Source organism: Staurois parvus, unplaced genomic scaffold, assembly GCF_062004578.1.
Source record: "Staurois parvus isolate SC_StPar_1 unplaced genomic scaffold, SC_StPar_1.0 ptg001194l, whole genome shotgun sequence".
Classification (NCBI taxonomy): domain Eukaryota; kingdom Metazoa; phylum Chordata; class Amphibia; order Anura; family Ranidae; genus Staurois; species Staurois parvus.
This window is the reverse complement of record NW_028318990.1, coordinates 318,064-337,534: the sequence shown is the minus strand read 5'-3', so window position 1 is coordinate 337,534 and position 19,471 is coordinate 318,064. Positions and strand designations below refer to the sequence as shown.

The 19,471-nt window shown below is 41.1% G+C and overlaps 1 pseudogene; it reads right to left on the bottom strand.

Moving 5' to 3' along the window:
- Positions 1-15,014: 15,014 nt before the first annotated feature.
- LOC149438307 (uncharacterized) lies at positions 15,015-19,082 on the bottom strand (annotated as a pseudogene).
- Between the last annotated feature and the right edge of the window lie 389 nt (positions 19,083-19,471).

The following is a 19,471-nucleotide window of genomic DNA, read 5'->3' as shown; positions in this document are numbered from 1 at the left end:
ACAAGTGCCTCTTTAATGTAAATGTAAGCAAGATGACTGAATGATCAAAAGCAATGTCAAACTGGCCAAAACACTCAATTTCAGTGGGGGTTGAATAATTTTGGACACAACTGTAGGTCTAAAATTGGCTGGTGATGTGGGAGGTTTGCCTGGTTTTGGCAGTATGATAATAAGGGCTTCTAATGTTTCTTTTGGGATATTTTCAGATGTTGTGAATTTATTAACAAATTTATGTAGATATTGGATAAGGGTTGGAGCAAAGGTTTTGAAATTGGTATAACCGTCAGGTCCTGGTGATTTATGAGAAGGAAGATCATGAATTATTTTATTAATTTCAGAGGTGGTGAAGGGTTGTGATAGGGAGTCTAGTTGTTCTGTGGAGATCTTAGGAAGTTGTAGTGATTCCAGAAACTTATTGATTTGGTTATCAGTAGGAGGTGTAAATTCTTGAGAGTTTTTTATGTTATATAGTGTTGCATAGTATCTACTAAAATCATTGGCTATATCTAGTGGATTTATAAGTTTTCCCTTAGATGGGTCTTTTAGATAAGCAATTTTCGATTTGGATTGATATAGCTTAAATTGTTTTGCTAAATGTGGTCCTGCTTTATTTGCCAGCATATATGATATATATTTTAATTTTTTTATCATAAAGTCATATTGCTCCATGAATTGAAGCCTTATTTTCTCTCGTAGAGAGCGTAGCTGAGATAAAAATCATTTGGTCTGGGTTTTGTTTGTGTTGTGATTCCAGGAGTTTAATTTGGGATAATATGTATGTAATTGTTTTAGCTTTCCTTTTTTTTTGTAAGCCCCTAATTTGATGAGTATTCCTCTCATGTATGCCTTGTGTGCATTCCACAGAACAAAATCATTGACTGCTGTATTGTTATTGATATGGAAATAGGAGAGTAATTCCTTCTCTATTTGAGATTTATAATGTTGGTTTGTAATTAGGGCTGAGTTTAGTCTCCATACAGAGAGGTTGTTGGGGTATGGTGTTGTAAAAATGTCTGATATGAGCGGGGCATGGTCTGACCATGTGATGGAGCCAATTTTGGTTCTAGATATTTGCTGTAAAGATCTTTTATCTGTCAAAAATCAATCCGTGAGTATGATTTTTGGGAGTGAGAAAAGTATGTATAGTCTTTTTCATCACCATGGAGACATCTCCATGTATCATATAGATCTTCTGATTCTATAAATGATGTTAGAGTATGGGATTGTCTGCGTAGTTTGTTAGTGGAGTCTAGGTTTGTATCTATTACCGCATTAAAATCTCCACAAATGATCAAAGCTCCTTGTCTTAGTAGTTTAATTTTGTTTGATAAGCTTTGGAAGAAGGTTTTATGTCCTTTGTTTGGTGCATATACATTTACCAATGTCATTAAGAAATTGTCGATATGTGATAATATATCTACCTTGTGGGTCTGAGAATATTGATTGAATTTGTATAGCTATTGTGTCTTTTATTGCAATCATTACTCCTTTGTTTTTTTTATTAGCATTTGAAAAAAAGTATTGTGTGAATTTCCTATGGTTGCATATAGGTGGGTTAGTCTTGTTAAAATGTGTTTCTTGTACACACAGTATATCACATCTGGTTTTTAAAGATTCTCTCCATAGAGATGTGCGTTTGAAAGGGCTATTAAGTCCTTTAACATAAAAGGACATTATGATGACCATTTTAGGGTTTTATATAATTGCTCTACAGTAGCTAGTATTGTAGTTATAAGTTGTAGGTACCAAGCACAGCACTGATCATCCCCCCCCCCCCCCCCATGTATCTGGTTTTGAAATGTATCCATCAATAGCAATGTTAGCTGAATATGAGGATAAGGAGAATGTAATAAGCACAGTAAGAATATAAAAGAGTAAGAAGTATAAGAAAACATCAATAAAACAAAAACTTGTATGAGTGTGCATAGCAGACTCATTATCTGATGGAGTGTGTAGTATACCTGAGAAGTATAGGGGCTAACTCTTCCCTGCTAATGCAGAAGTAGGCACTGAGACATCCCAATAGGGAAAAGATAAAAGAGACCAAAAGTCCCAGTGTTCAGGTTGTTGGGATTGTAACCCAGTCTACGGATATTTTGGTATGCATTTCTTTACGCATATATTGTGGCTCTGGTGGCATAGTGATTTTCCATGATGCCAGAATTTTTATCCCATCATTAGGGGTCAGAATTGGGATTACTTTCCCTTGAAATTGGGATTAATTTGGTAGAAGTGTTTTCAGTAGTCTCCCCAGGTAGATGGATAACTCTGGCGGAGTGACTGATTCAGGGATCTCTCTGATTTTAACGTTTTTCCTCCTTGTGCGGTCTTCCATGTCAGCCATTTTTTCTTTCATTTTTATGATTTCTTGTGATTGTGTCTCATAAGCATCTATCAAGGAATTGTGTGCTACAACATATTCCTGAATTTTCCTTTCTGCTGCATCTGTACGTTCTTCAATTTGGGTGACTTGTTTTTAAATAAAATGTACAGATTTTTGAAGATCAGATTGTATGTCTTTATGAAGGGACAATAGCATCTGTTTCATTGTAATGGCTGTGACAGGGCAGTCTGAAGCTGGCAGCTCTCCCATTAAATGTAATGCTTCAGTCAGATCTGTTGTTTCAGCAGAAGTGTGAATTGTTTTCTTTTTACTTACAGGAGCCTTTGTACATGGTGATAGGAGAGGAGATGAAGCTGGTCTCTTGCTCTTTTCTTTCACTGGTGACAGCAAATCAACTATGTCTGTGCCCAGGGGTGGACTGACAACTCATTGGGCCCCCGGGCAATAGGGGATCATGGGGCCCCTGTGTCCTTGCCCAAACTCAAAAAAGCCTATGAAAAAGGTACTAGGGGCCCCTACTGACCCCGGGCCCTCGGGCAGCGCCTGACTTTCTAAATGGTCAGTCCGCCCCCTTCTGTGTCAGAGGCTGATGAGGATAGTGATGTGTCTTCCTGTTGCAGCTCTGACAATTCCTGTGTGTCAGAGCCGGCGCCATCTTGCCTGTCTGCTGTGTGAGACTGTGAGAAGAACTCTGTGAGTTTCTTCAGTCCCTTGGGTATTTTCTTCCCCTTTGTCATCGCGGGTGGTAAGCGTTACTGGTCTGTTGCTGTTTATGTCATGGCTATCTCTGATGCCTGACGTCGTTTCGGGTTGCTATTACAGCAGGGTGTGTGAGGAGCTCCTGTCTCAGGCAGCCATCTTCCTGTGTGGCTCGGATACACCCCCGACATTCATTTTTTTATCTGTGTGTTAGTAAGTGAGGTTTGTGCACCTTTTTAATCATAGAATTCTGAAACTGCTTTGAGGTCATATATATATATACCGTATTTTCCGGCGTATAAGATGACTTTTCAACCCCTGAAAATCTTCTGAAAAGTCGGGGGTCGTCTTATACGCCGGAGCGAGCCGGTGTCAGGGCGGCACTTTTTCGAGGGGCGGCGCGGCGCCGCCCTCCCTCCTCCTCCAGCGGACACTAAGTACAGGGGTGGGCAGAGGGGCTGCTGTACCTTACCTGGCTCCAGTCCCACGACGATCCGGTCCAGGAAGCGCGGCTGCTCCTTCTTTCAGTTCGGCCGCTCGATGGTCACGCGGCCGCTCGGCTCCGCCTCCTCACCAGTGATTGGGCGCCAGCACTGGAAAGGCACACAGGCGACCAATCACCGGCGAGGAGGCGGAGCCGAGCGGCCCCGCAAAAATCGAGCGGCCGAACTGGAAGAAGGAGCAGCCGCTCCTCTCCCCCACTGACACTAACGATGGGGCACTATTCCTCCTCCACACTGACACCAACGATGAGGCACTGTTCCTCCCCCACTGACACCAACGATGAGGCACTGTTCTCCCCACTGATACCAATGATGGGGCACTATTCCTCCTCCACACTGACACCAACGATGAGGCACTGTTCCTCCCCCACTGACACCAACGATGAGGCACTGTTCCTCCCCCACTGACACCAACGATGAGGCACTGTTCTCCCCACTGATACCAATGTTGGGGCACTATTCCTCCTCCCCACTGACACCAATGATGGGGCACTATTCTCCCCACTGATACCAATGATGGGGCACTATTCCTCCCACTGACACCAATGATGGGGCACTATTCCTCCCACTGATACCAACGATGGAGCACTATTCTCCCCACTGATACCAATGATGGGGCACTACTTCTCCTCCCCACTGACACCAATGTTGGGGCACTATTCTCTCCACTGACACCAATGATGGGGCACTATTCCTCCTCCCCACTGACACCAATGATGGGGCACTATTCTCCCCACTGACACCAATGATGGGGCACTATTCTCCCCACTGATACCAATGATGGGGCGCAATTCCTCCCACTGACATCAATGATGGGGCGCAATTCCTGCCACTGATACCAATGATGGGGAGCTATTCCTCCCACTGACACCAATGATGGGACACTATTCTTCCCACTGACACCAATGATGGGGCACTATTCCTCCCACTGACTAATGATGGGGCACTATTCCTCCCACTGACTAATGATGGGGCACTATTCCTCCCACTGACACATGATGGGGCACTATTCCTCACACACTGACACTAATGATGGGGCACCATCATTGGTGTCAGTGGGAGGAATAATGTCCCATCATTGGTATCAGTGGGAGGAATAGTGCCCCATCATTGGTGTCAGTGGATGAAATAGTGCCCCATCATTGGTGTCAGTGGGAGGAGTAGTGCCCCATCATTGGAATACCATACTGAAATAGCATACCATATTGAAATCAAATCTGATGTTTTTTTATTTGGTGTGTGTTGGAAGAGGGGTAGTCTTATACGGCGAGTATAGCTCAAACCCTATATTTTAACAGGAAAAGTAGGGGGTCGTCTTATATGCCCAGTCGTCTTATACGCCGGAAAATACGGTATATATATATATATATATATATATATATATATATATATATATATATATTGTACATATATACAGTGGGTGAAAAAAATATTCGATCCCCTGTAGATTTTGTAAGTTTGCCCACTTACAAAGAAATGGTCTATAATTTTTATCATAGTTGTATTTTAAATGATAGAGACAAAATAAAAGTGAACATAAATATGCAGTGCTGGTATGACAGAATAATATATATCCTCGTAAGTAAACCTAAAATCATAAAATTATCATAAATCCGTGCTGAGTCCTTAGATATGTGGTGAGGAAAAACTGTGGCTCCTGTGATAGTAAAAATAGACAAACATTGCACTAACCAGATAGCGCAACTTAAAGCACATGGAGTATTTAAGACCTACTCCTGGTTCTCTGGATGTGGAATACTGAGGAGGATCGATGTCATCAGCGTTGTGACCACCAGGTGTCATCCATCCAAATAGAGCATCCAACTTCCAGAAATGCCAATATCAGCCACCAGGGGGGGTCATGCAGATTACCAAGCCACAGAGGTAAAGGTGTCACCTTCAAAAAAAACAGGCTTCCAGGGAACAAAAAGCCCAAGAGAAAGCCTCCGATAGTGTAGTATGTCTTTATTCCGAAAGATTTATTCCGTCTCAAAACTGATATTCCAGTATGTGCACAGTGGTTAGGGGCACCTCCCTAACACGTTTCGTGTTCAAATACTTTTTCAAAGGGCCCTTTGAAAAAAAGTTTGAACACGAAACGCGTTAGGAAGGTGCCCCTAACCACTGTGCACATACTGGAATATCAATTTTGAGATGGCCGGAGGCCATGTTGGATTTTGAATTGATATAAGTCTGATTCATCCTCTATAGGTTGTCATCTTTTGGAATCAAGACATACTACACTATCTAATAGCTAGCTGCTATTTTACATTTACCCAGTGCTCGATTCCTTGTTTTTACGTTTGATAGAGACAGAATATCAACCAAAAATCCAAAAAAACACATTCTACAAATGTTATAAACGGAGTTGCAGTTCAGTGAGTAAAATAAGTATTTGATCCCCAAGCAAAACATGACTTAGTACTTGGTGGAGAAACCCTTGTTGGCAAGCACAGAAGTAAGATGTTTCTTGTAGTTGGTTACCAGGTTTGCACACATTTATGGAGGGATTTTGGTCCACTCTTCTTTACAAATCTTCTCTAAATCCTTGAGGATTCTTGGCTGTCGCTTGACAACTCAAAGTTTCAGCTCCCTCCATTAATTTTCTAAAGGGTTAAGATCTGGAGACTGGCTAGGCCACTCCATGACCTTAATGTGCTTCTTTTTGAGCTACTCCTTTGTTGCCTTGGCGGTATGTTTTGGGTCATTGTCATGCTGGAACACCCATCCACAACCCATCTTCATTGTTCTGGCTGGGGGAAGACGGTTTTTCATCCAAGATTTTACAATACATGGCCCCGTCTATTAGCCCCTCAATGCAGCAAAGTTGGCCTTTACCTTTAGCAGAGAAACAGCCACAAAGCATAATGTTTCCACCTCCATGCTTGACTGTAGAGATGGTGTTCTTAGGGTAATAGTCAGCATGGCGAGTCAAGTTAATGCCAAAGAGCTTAATTTTGGTCTCATCTGACCACAGCACTTTCTCCAATCCTTCTCTGAATCATTTAGATGTTCGTTGGCAATCTTCAGATGGGCCTGTATATGTGCCTTCTTGTGGAGGGGGACCTTGCAGGCGCTGCAGGATTTCAGTCCTAGCGGCGTATTGTGTTACCAATGGTTTGTTTGGTGTCTGTGGTCCCAACTGCATTGAGATCATTCACAAGCTGCTCCCTCACTTTTCTCATGATCATCCTTACCAGACTGAGGTCGTTTGATGATTATTTTGTATTTCTTTCATTTGTGAATAATTGCTCCAACAGTTGTCCCCTGCTTACCAAGCTTCTTGCTGATGGTCTTGTAGCCCATTCCAGCCTTGTGCAGGTCTACAATCCTGTTCCTGACGTCCTTTGACAGTTGTTTGGATATTTGCCCATGATAGTGAGGTTTGAATGTAAGAAATAAATTCTGTGGACAGGTGTCTTTTATACACATAACGAGTTGTCATTAGGAGCACGTTTTTAAATTGTCAGGACTAATCTGTGTACCACATCAGCACATACCCAGTCTGTGGGATCCACAATTATTGTTGGTTGGTAGGGGATCAAATACTTATTTCACTCACTTAAGGCAACTCCATTTTATAACTTTTGTATCATGTGTTTTTTTCTGGATTTTTGGTTGATATTCTGTCTCTATCATTTAAAATACACCTATGATAAAAAATATAGACCCTTCATTTCCTTGTAAGTGGGCAAACTTACAAAATCTGCAGGTGATCAAATAATTATTTTCCCTACTGTGTGTGTATGTATATATATATATATATATATATATATATATATATACACACTGTATATACAACCCATGATGGACAGCAACAGTTGACACAATTCCCTAAGATGTACTGTATGCCATGGCAGGGTAGTCTTTTGCACAAGGTGTAACAGTTTAAAGCACACAGATTTTCTTTAAAACAGGGCGCTAAGTGGCATATGATCTTCATGCTTCACTCACCCACATCTCTGTTTGCCTGTCCACAATTCTCCCATTACATTATTATTATACAGAATTTATATAGCGCCAACAGTTTGCTCAGCGCTTTACAGCATGAGGGCAGACAGTACAATTACAATATAATTTAATACAGTAGGAAACAGAGGGCCCTGCTCATTGGAGCTTACAATCTAAAAAAAACATAGAACCTGTTCTGTAAGAAATCTACTTTGTGCAATGTTAAATATATACAATATTTAAACACATAAAACTCATAGCGCTGCACCCAATAACATAGGAATTACATTTTGAGAAAATACTGTTTTAACCTTTTTTTTTATCATTTTGTATTTCAGTGCTGCTAAATAGTAAAGAGGTGCATTTATTTACTGTTTACAATTTTGTGCATGAGTAATTTATGTTAGGGGGGATATCTGGAGGCTCCCTTAGTTTAAAGAGAGTTTTCAGATTTTGATAAGTCTTTCCCCCCGCAGACCCCCACACCCAGGTCAAGGATTTGGGGAAGAATCCCTTGTTCTTATCAAAATGGCAACTTTCTGATGTTGAGGGCATGTAGACTGCTATGGTTCAGGAGAGGAGGGCACACACTTGTTGCCCCCCTTTCCTGACCAGCCTTGCTGCATGCTCAGAGATCCATGCCAGATCTGAGGGTCTGATATGGATTTTATTGGAACACATTCCTTTTTTTTTGCATGCTGTCCCTTTTAAGATAAGGGTCTAGTATGTATTTTTAGGGTAAACTCTAAATAAGGCCTGCATTAAAGTTCACACTTTCTGGATATTTAGATGTGTTCACTAGAGAAAGGGGGCGGAGACATGACCAGTCACCCTGCAGAAGCAGAAATAGCGGAGGTGACAGGTCTTTATTACTGGAAGCTCCTGCACAGATCTGGAAGAAATATACAAAGTACACCAAGATTCAAGTAAAAATATGCATGGCTTTTGTATTTAGACAATATTTGCTTATGTGGGAGTTCAGATTTAAAGCCACTTCCCATCTACATCCACTTGCTTTATCAGCAGCTGCATGTCAATTCTCAGAGGGGGTTTCCTGATGGCGAACTTGGCAGACCAAGCCTGCACAATAAACACAAGAACATATTTCTGTAGATGAAGGTTTTGGTGCTTTTAATTTTGTTCTGAACAGATGTGATCTTAATAAGCAACACAAATTGTTAAGTAATTTCTATTGAGATCCCAGTGACTCAAGGGAGTTGTTGACTAATGACTTCATATATCTATTTATATTCTTATGAAGGGTTTCCTGCATACTTAACATACTTAATATTTTGTTTGTGGGAAACTTGCAGAAAAAAATCAAAGCTTTTGCTATGAACTGTTATTTTTAAAAGCAATTTAAAGCAGAACTCCATGAAAAAGTCAAAATTGACAGAGGTTACAACTTTCCCTTACTCTATCTAAAGTGGAAAAAAATTGCAATTAGTTCTACTTTAATATAATACTGCTGATTTTGTGTGTCCTTGAATAGGTGTACAAGTATTTATCAAGAAACATATTCTAACACAATTCCCCCAAATTAATGCATAAGTATGGCCAAAATAAAAAACAGAAAAAAATATATACAGTATGTGTATATATATATATATATATATATATATATATATATATATATATATGTATATATATATATATATTTATATATATAATTTGTTGCTGATGTGACACACTGTATGCCATGGCTTACTGCGCATGTCATACAGGGAACCCAGATATGTTCTTAATACATTATAATTTTGCATGTCCATTAAATTTGCTCTGCTTTGCACTATTCAGACAAATACACATTTCATTGCAGAGTAGCCATCACTCTACAAGCAGATGTTTTATATGCTTTTTTTTGTATGACATTGTTTGATCACCCTCTAGTGGCAAATAAAATTATTACTACTACTGCATAGTTATTTTACTAAAAATATATATTTTTTTAATTAAACAGACTGTGCAAAGCCACAAAGTATAGCGTATATCTGTGCAAATGGCATTAACCTACAAAACAAATCCAAATCCAGCTTTTACTACATTGCTTGCAATAACTAAAAATTGCTGGGATGTTTGGATTACTGTATTTTGGACAGTGGTTGGGTTTTCTATTGTCTATTAAATATGTTTATTAGTCTGATCTTGCTTTATGCTTCCCTTCAATATGTATGCTAATCAGTGTTTACAAACTGGCTTATTTATGTATTAGTAAATGTGTTAAATAGACACTAAACAATATCCTTGTTTTAAAAAAATAATACATACACGTCCACTACTTGATGGTCCTATAATTTTATTTTTCCTGGAATTGTTTCTTACTGTGTTTTCTGCCTCCTTGGAATGTCCTCTGTGAGCTTCTGAACATCTCCTTTTCTCCCCCTCACTTCCTTTTGTTTGGAACAAGCAGTGCATATTTGTTGCAGTGATTTGCACTACTTGCTGCACCCGACAAATCCCATAGTCCATAGTCCCTAGTCCATTTCGGCAGTGAGCAAGTAAGGGTGGCTACATTCCTACATACAGTGGGATACCAGGACCATGAAGAATGAATTTAGCCACCTTCTACTAGGACAGTGGTCTCCAAACTGCGGCCCATGGGCCGAATGTGGCCCTTTGCTTGCCTCTATCCGGCACTCGGGGTATTCCTCCCACTGATACCAACAAGGAGGCACCATTTCTTCCACTGGCACCAACTATGGGGCATGTTTCCTTCCACTGACACCACTGATGGGGCACAATTCCTCCCACTGATATAAACAATTAGATACTATTCCTCCAACTAAAACCAAGGATGGGGCACTATTCCTTCCTCTGACACCAATGATGGAGCACTATTCCTCCCACTGACACGAATGATTGGGGCACCATTCCTTCCCCTGACACCAATGATGGAGCACTATTCCTCCCACTGACATGAATGATTGGGGCACCATTCCTTCCCCTGACACCAATGATGGAGCACTATTCCTCCCACTGACACCGATGATGGGACACTATTCCTTCCCCTGACACTAATTATGGAGCACTATTCCTCCCACTGTCACCAATGATGGGGCACTATTCCTCCCACTAATACCAATGATGGGGCACTATTCCTCCCACTAATACCAATGAAGGGGCACTATTCCTCCCACTAATACCAATTATAGAGCACTATTCCTCCCACTGTCACCAATGATGGGGCACTATTCCTCCCACTAATACCAATGATGGGGCACTATTCCTCCTACTAATACCAATGACTGGACACTATTCCTCCTATTCCCCACCTTCCACTGACTCCAAGCACTGTCATTTTGTTTACTCCTACTGACACTGGGACATTTTCTACTGTCACTGGCCACTCCGGCCCTCCTAAAGTCTGAAGGACAGTAAACCGGCCCTTTGTTTAGAGAGTTTGAAGACCACTGTACGTTTTTAAAACCAGAGTTTATTGTAATTTTATTTTTTACTTGTGCTTAGAAGGCATATGGTCACATGCAAAGTGTGTTGGTAAATAAGGTGAAACAGTGTTCACTTTAAATACCCAATCATATGCAAGGAAAATGAAAGAAAAAATAGAATGTTTCCAAGAACATGATAGATATATTGACATGAGCACAGTTTTGCTTTATTTGTTAAGCTCAAGGTGAATAGTCTCTATTCCGTTAGTAAATCAACCACAGCATGTTTTTTAAAAGTGGGTGGCAAACAGAGCATGAAGAGGAAACCCTGCCAACATGGGATGAAAGCAAAGCTAAAGCCATAACTTCCACTATCGACTGCACTGTAGCATCGTGAGACACCAGATTTTTTCCAACACAGTTGAATATTATTTGTGATGCTTTTTTTTTAATTTGCACTAAAAGTTAAATTTTCTGGACAAAATAGGTAGGCTAAATAAAAAAGTATCATAGACAGACTTATTGTTGCAAGTGCACTAATATTGCTATGAACACCGTAGGGGCCTACACTGCCCTGCAGCCCCAACACAGTATTTTTGGCTGCAGAGCCATGTAGGTTTTATCGCATCACACAGCTCCCTTTCTTTAAACAGAATTTTATATGAAGTGTACTAAGTAACACTTCATTCATGTCGCTGCACAGCAGAGTGGTGCGCTTGCTGTGTGATGAAATGTGGGACTATGCAAACAGTGTAATATTATGCAAACATGAGGAAAAATGCACATTACTGCACAAAGTGTGAATGACAACTAAAGTAGAACTAAATACTTACCTTTCCTTCAACAGTCCAATGTCCCTCGCCATATCAGCATCTTCTCAGCTTCTTCCATCTTCATTGGCCGGACGCATTTCTTTGTCTTCCAGTTAAGTTGTAATTAAATGGCAAATCTCCCCAACAGGTAATAGACAAAAAGGCATTTTAGTAAATATGTCTGTGAAGGTTCTCATTTTTCCAGGATAACATATAGCTAGTAGTTGTTAGTCACATTCAACTGAATGTATTCTGTAATATTGAAGACATTTTGTAGCTTATCCAAGCCAATTCTTCCATTCTAATGTCAGTAACATGCCCAGGCATTTATATACACACAGCTTGAGGTTCTCGGTGGTCCTGCTCAGTATTGAATCACCTCCTTCCAACTTAACTCTCCCGAGAGGAGGGCTCATACATGAGCAGACTAGGTGCAAGCAAGCTCTCCTGGGACACGAAGGAAGCTCTCTGGCCTGCCCTGATGCTTGAATTCGTTGTATGAGGGGAGTTATTGGAGTGTTACTTACTGCCTGGAGGAGGATCAAGGTCGGTGGAGGCAGTGGAGGAGATTAATATCTGGCAGAGATATATATATAAAAAGCTCTGTGACCCGCAAGGGTCGAATGTGGAAGGTGAGGGGGCATTTCTGCTATTGAGGGGAGTCACGTCAAGATTTTCACGAAGAGCACTATTGTAGCATGGAGTGACATTATTTGAACACTTTTCTATAATTTTGCACAGTGTGGCATCACTATTTAATTTATTGTAATTAATATTTCATGTAAATTGGTATTATTAATTGTATTTTAGTATCACTTTTGCACAGTCTAAGAGATAGTTGTTTATCACTATATCACCAGGGATATATTATGTATATATGAAGATATTGCACTAGTTTTTCATTCATTATTATTTATATTATTATTATTTGTATATCTGCATAGCTTAAGAGTTATCATTTGGGTATCATTATACCACTAGGGATGTGATATTTATATATGGGGATATTGCACTAGTTTTTGATTATTTAAGTTGAGCGCTTCACCACTTATATTATTTTTGTTTTACATATCTTGCGGTATAGAGAATTAGGTGATAGCAGCTAACTCACTAGGTTCTGTGGAGCGCAGGGGGATTTCTGTATATTTATTAGGGCTCATACATTGCTCAGTGGGGATCCAAGCATTACCATGTGATTGTAGGCTGCACTTATACTCCCCAAAATACTAAAGCTCAAACTATTGTTAAGTAAATAAACAAACATAAAAAATATATGGTAATAAATAGCCGGTGCACTTTTATTGGTTTAATAAATTCAAAAAAGCAAATTACTCTATTACATTACAGAAATGATGAAACTTAAAGACATATCATATCACTCAGTCATAGAACTCAAGAGAGATAATATAAATAATTAATTAAACAACGTCCTCCCATGATAGAAGGGTGACAAAACCACATAAAGTGCCAGTGACAAGGGTGTGAGCTCACCATGCCGATCCCAGTCAACTAAGAGGACAGCCCTGTGACAGAGTCCTTTTATAGTGCTGGTAACTGTCGCAAACGTGCGCACCAGAGACTGACGCAGTCCTCCATTTTGTTAAGAATCTCCATGTTGTCCCTCATTTTTCCCCCTTTCCTCTCTGTTAATCCACAGGGACATATGTGTGTTGGAAGGGTCACAGGCAGGCTAGAGCACGGCAGGGAGCCCAGAGCTATAAAACACTTCTCTGAGCAAGGTGCCTGGCTGTCTGAGCAACCTGTGCCATTTAACACCTCGTTTAAAGATAACGGAGCCTTCCTAGGAGTTCAAGGCATTCCAAAGGAGCATGAATCAGATAAACACTTTTCAAAATCCATTTTTCCCCTATGTCTCATATCTTATAATATGAGAGACTTACATAAAAACCAGACATATCGTCAGACTGGCTAAGAGAAGACGAACAATTTGATGGGTCACTCACATTGTCTCGAATACATAGGAAAGCTGAAAAATAGATCTCGTTAACCGTTCAGTGTATAATTTCATAATTCATATCTAATCAATCCTCAAACGTGTCTGCATAATAATCCGGGTGAAATGTCACTTGTGCATAGGAAAAGTTATAAGCCAAAATATGAACTATATGAGATTTTGGCTCTAGTTTAGGTCCACGCCCAGACCTCCACACCCTAAACGGGGTATTGGTCCTTGACTTCAGAGACACCCCCTGCTGGGGAACTACAAATTAGGCTGTTAGGCCTAAGAAAAAAAAGTTGAAGACGTCTCCCATTTTAACATCAGTACCACCTGGGGAGACCCGTGCCCTTTCGCTCTGAAACTTGAATCTGCTAACCCAGGACTTTGGCAAGTACCTTAATCCTTTCACCTCTCTCTGATATCTCTTTGCTGTGCTGTTGGTCTCTGTATATATATATATATATATATAAATATATCTTAGTTACATCTTATTCTGTAAATATTTTTATTGCACCCGTTTGACCTTTTAGTAATAAATCTTTACTTCTGAAAGTGTTGAACTGTTTCTATAGCACTTTATTGCAATTTACAAATTCCTGCCTCTAAAGAGAACACAACTGTGTTTGTTTAACCCTCTGTATAACCGTGTTATACAGACGATTACCTCAACCATTATAGTGTTATTGCGCATATCGCCGAGTTTCCTCTTTCTCTGTACAAAAATGAGGTGGTGGCAGTGTGAAGGGTTAATTGCGTAATTAACCTGACCCAGTAACAATCGCTTAGGCTGCCGGTACATCGATTGTGGTCCAATTAGCTGGAAAATCGTTGTGCTGGGTGTGGCATTGTTACGCATGTGACATCGCGGTTTTAGATTGGCTAGTCCTTCGATCACGAGTTTGGTGAGAAGGTCTTGGGTCTGACGCTGCGATTGTGACAGTCACGTGCTCTAGAATCTTCTGGAAAGGCACATGTTTCCCGCTGAAAGTCTGCATAACAGTCCTGGTGATTCTTAAAGGAGAAGTAACATGAAATAAACGATGCAGACTTTTTTTTTCTAAAGGAATATGGCAGCCACAATCCCATGCTTGTGGGTTCTAAATTGTGCCCACAAATTGTAGGCTGCACTTATACCCCCAAAAACACTAAAGCTCAAATCATTGTTTATAAACAGACATACAGAATATATCTTATTAAACACTTTTATTGGTTTATTAAACTGAAAAAGCAAATTACTTTATTACATTAAATACTAAAACGTAGACATATCGCTCAATAATAAAACTTGAGCAAGATAATATAAATAATTCATTTAACAACGTCCCCACCAGCCAGGGCTTGGTGAAAACAAGAACCGTCCTACCCCAAACCCATGGCCATTTCTATGCAGTTTTGGAGACCCAGATTAAAAATTCCCAGGCCTACGTCAGACAGATGAATACAATCTTGTTTATATAGACCAGAGATGCCTCCTTCCAGGTCTACAAGCTGGAATGAAAAACTGTCAAGTTAAGGCATGAACTTTTCAATTGATCTGTTGACACGCCTCCTAAACGTCTCAAGAGCTTTAAGCTCAGAAGAGAAGTATAAAAGGTGTGGCACACATTCTGAAAAAAATAAACAAGTTCTAGGACAATAAAGCTTAAAATTATGTAAATCCTGTTTGATCACAAAGATCAAATCTAAAGTCTTCAAACTACGAATGTCTTTTCCACCTAATTGGATGATCAAAATAAATGCAGATGGCCACACTTGAGGTAACCTGGAAAGACAAAAAAGAAGATTAGTACATTGAAGGCCCCTAACACCTTTCCAAGAGACTGGAAAATTCTCAGGAGATAAAGATAAATTTGATGAATTACAATGCTGGGACACTCTTTTAAGAGTCCTATAGGCATCCAACAATCCAAATGCAAGACTTGACAGCTATGCAAATCAAAGAGGTACATTAGGGCGGCTCCAATATTGAAAGAATGAGGTGAAATTCTGAATTGAAGGAGGCCAAAAGAGGAGAGACAGCATCGAAATATAGCAGGAAATTGAACATTTTGTGAGAGGGGAAAGATCCATATGAATCAAAAAATTACCTAAACAGGGGGGCCTCACTGATAAATATTTACCAAATATAAGATGGAGACAAATGTTGGAGTTGCCACAAGCATGTAAAGTGAGCCAACGACCCTTGCCAATATGAACGGTTTTAGATTGTTTTATAAAAATTTGAACAATACTATGAAAAAGAACAACTTCATCATACATAAAACTAGTCTTACCACTCCTATTGTTTGGAACTAATTCAGAAATACGAAGAGCATCACAGAAACATAGGACAAAAGCCGTATGAAAAAGCAACAGTCTTGGAGAAGCCAGAAATACATATTATTATTATTATTATTATTATACAGTATTTATAAAGCGCCAATGGTTCGCTCAGCGCTGTACATTACAAAGGGGGACAGAACATGTGACAGAACAATACCAATACAATGCAAAACATGAGGGGATCGAGGGCCCTGCTCTTTCGAGCTTACAATCTAGGAGGGAGGGGATAGTGGTACAGGAGGAGATAGCTGTGGGGGATGGAGTGGTAGGAAGAGTGGAGGAGGTCGGCAGGTTAGCAGGGGGTGGGGTAGGCTTCCCTGAAGAGATGGGTTTTCAGGGTGCGCCTAAAGGAGAGGAGAGTAGGTGATAATCTGATGGGTTGGGGCAGGGAGTTCCAGAGGATGGGTGACACCCTGGAGAAGTCCTGGAGATGGGCATGGGAGGAGGAAACCAGGGAACTAGAGAGAAGGAGGTCTTGTGAGGAGCGGAGTGTGCGTGCTGGGCGGTACTTGGATATTAGGTCAGTGATGTAGTACTGGGCAGTATGGTGGACAGCTTTGTATGTCAGTGTTAGGATTTTGAATTTGATCCGTTGCGCAATCGGAAGCCAGTGGAGGGATTGGCAGAGGGGGGTGGTGGAGATGGAGCGGTTGGAAAGGTGAATGAGTCTGGCAGCCGTATTCAGGATCGACTGAAACGGGGATAGCCAGCGGCGAGGCAGGCCAGTGAGGAGGGAGTTGCAGTAATCGAGTCATGATATGATGACGGAGTGGATGAGCTGTTTAGTGGTTTCTGGGGTTAGGAACAAATAAGAACTTTTTCATTCAACTAAAGCCAGCCTGCTTATGACACATTTGGGATCTAGTCCTGGGGACAAGGATTAATCTCTGGTCACTATACCCCCTCTGCAGTTTGCCTTGTGCAATACATCCGCCCCTGTGAACTCCATGGGTTTCCTCCTATGATTCTATCTGGTCAAGTCGTTGATATGCTAGGTCTGAGTATCTCATGCACAAGTTTGCTTCCTGAAGTCGCCAAGTTGGCGTAACATATAGAAGAGCCTATGTTTGAGGATCTCAATTTAAATCCATCAAATTGCACATATTGGATATATACTATGGAACAAAACCAGTTTCTTTTTAGAGTCTTTTTATGTATTTGTTTAAAATAAACTGTAATATTTTAATCAATATTTAGTGTTGGTGTGTAATATATGCACCTAAAAAAAAACCACTTCTACTTGTTCCAGTTATTTCTATATGATACAAGTGGTGAAGTGCAGTTAACCCACATCTCCCACCCGCATTTAAAATTAATATATGGTTCACATATCATAGAAATAAAAACAATCAAAATAGAAGCCTAAAGAGTTAAAAGACTCGGGCGATAGGTAAAAATCTGAAAGCAGACTGAATGTCTGCTTTTGCTAATAAAGCACCTTGGTCAAACTGCTTGACAAGTTTAATCGTGTCATCAAAAGTAGTGTAAGTAACAGAGGATAAGGATCGATTTCATCCTTTAACGAAGCGCCTTGAGGGAAAGAGAGATGATGAATAAGGCTCTTTTTTGGGAATAAACACTAAAGGGGAGATGCAAAAATTAACAAAAGGTGGGAAAGAGAAAGGGCTCATTACCCGATCCACAGAAATTTCTTTATTTTTTCCTGAACCACTACGCACATGTACAGATTTACATTTTTTAACTACAGAGCAACCAGAACCAGAAAAGACATGAAGTTTAAAACCAGAGGAAAAACCATCAAGTAAAAGATGAGCGTTCTCTCTGTTTAGGTGAAGAACTAGCCAAGGGTGCATTTTTTACAAAGCTTCACTGGCGTGCAGGCTTTGTCGAAAACTGTCCTTTGCAACTAGGTTAGCATTGTTGGACCTTTAGCGTTAGGAAGTAAAGACAGTAAATCAACAAAATCACTTTTACAAATTTTTGCACTAGATAGATGTAAACCTAAAGGATACATTTCACAAGGCAAAACCTTTTTAAAACATGTTTCAGGAACAGAATTATGAACAGAAATACTAGGGACAGGTGCATTAAACAGGTTAGAAACACTGGCAGAAGTAGAAACTTGTGGAGAAACAGTAGAAGAATCAACAGATGACCATACATTAATAGGACATGACACAGACACTGGTAACGGAGAGGCAGAGAGAATGTCTGCAAATTTAGTTAAAAAGTCAATGAAAGATGTAAGTACACGCACTTGTGCTAATTCACCAGACTGATGATGAAGCACAGGGGGAAGAAGAGCATCTGGTGCAGAAACATGCTGGACTGAAGGAGTGGATGGTCCATCCAAGCATGGCTGAAGGACTGGAAGCTGGGCAGCTGTTGCTGTGTCCAGCCTAGATGGCCTAGATCAGGGGTGGGCAAACCTTTTGACTTGAGGGCCGCAATGGGTTCATATATTGGATCCGGGGGCCGGACCAAGAGTAGATGAATGATGTGTATGTGGGAATTAATATAAATTAAATTAAAATTTGTAACATTTCATCCCCCATAGTACTATTCCCCCCCAAGTAGTAAGCCAAGTCCCCCCTGTGTCAATTTACTTACCTTTGCTCCGCGCGTTCCTCTCGCCGTGTTCCCGCGCCGTTCCAGTCTTCAGGGCGGACTGTGAGAGGAGCCTAGCTCCCCTCACGTTCGTCACGCTGCCTCGCCTACACACATCCTGACAGCCAATCACTGGCTATCAGGATGTGAGTGGCAGCGAGACTGGCCAATCATTGAATTTGAGCGCGCTGAATGATGCAAATGTTTGCCTGCCCTGGCTGTTTTTTTTTTGTATCACACTCCGCGGGCCGGTTTAAAAGGTGCGCCGGGCCGTATACGGCCCGCGGGCCATAGTTTGCCCATTCCTGGCCTAGATATTGGTGCTGGTTGCCTGGAGACTGGGGAAGTCGCAGTAGGAGCCACTCGTCTGGTAAGGGAGGAGCGCTGACCTTGACCATGCCCATCGCTGCTGTGGATTGGAGATGGTGAGAAAACCTGTCCCCTTTTCTTGATCCGTTGACCAGTGCACTGTTCAGCGGTGACGTCATCTGGGTCCTCCTCCAGTGAGCGGTAGTCATCTCTTTGACCCCAAGCCATCGAGCACCCAAGGCACTCCGGCAGGAGGCTACACTGATGCTGGCAAGATGGGGTGTGCTGGTCAATGGCGGGACTTGCTAGTAGAGGCAGTCCCGCTGATGCACCAGCCAAGGTTCTCCGTGGAGTTGCAGGGAGGTCTTCTGGCTCCATCTCCGGTGTTGGCTCCTCTTCAGCCAGGGACAGACACCTCCACAGCCAGCCTTCTTCGCTGTCACTAGCCACCTTCTCCAGGACCCTTCAGACAAGAGTCTTCATGACCATTCAGGGCCAGCGAGCTCCGGTATTATAGCTCCTGTATCATAGCCCTGGAGCTCGCCAAGCCGATCTCGGTCAACAGTGAGGAGAGTCCTGGTCATGTGCTGTAGAATCTTCTGGAAAGACACATGTTT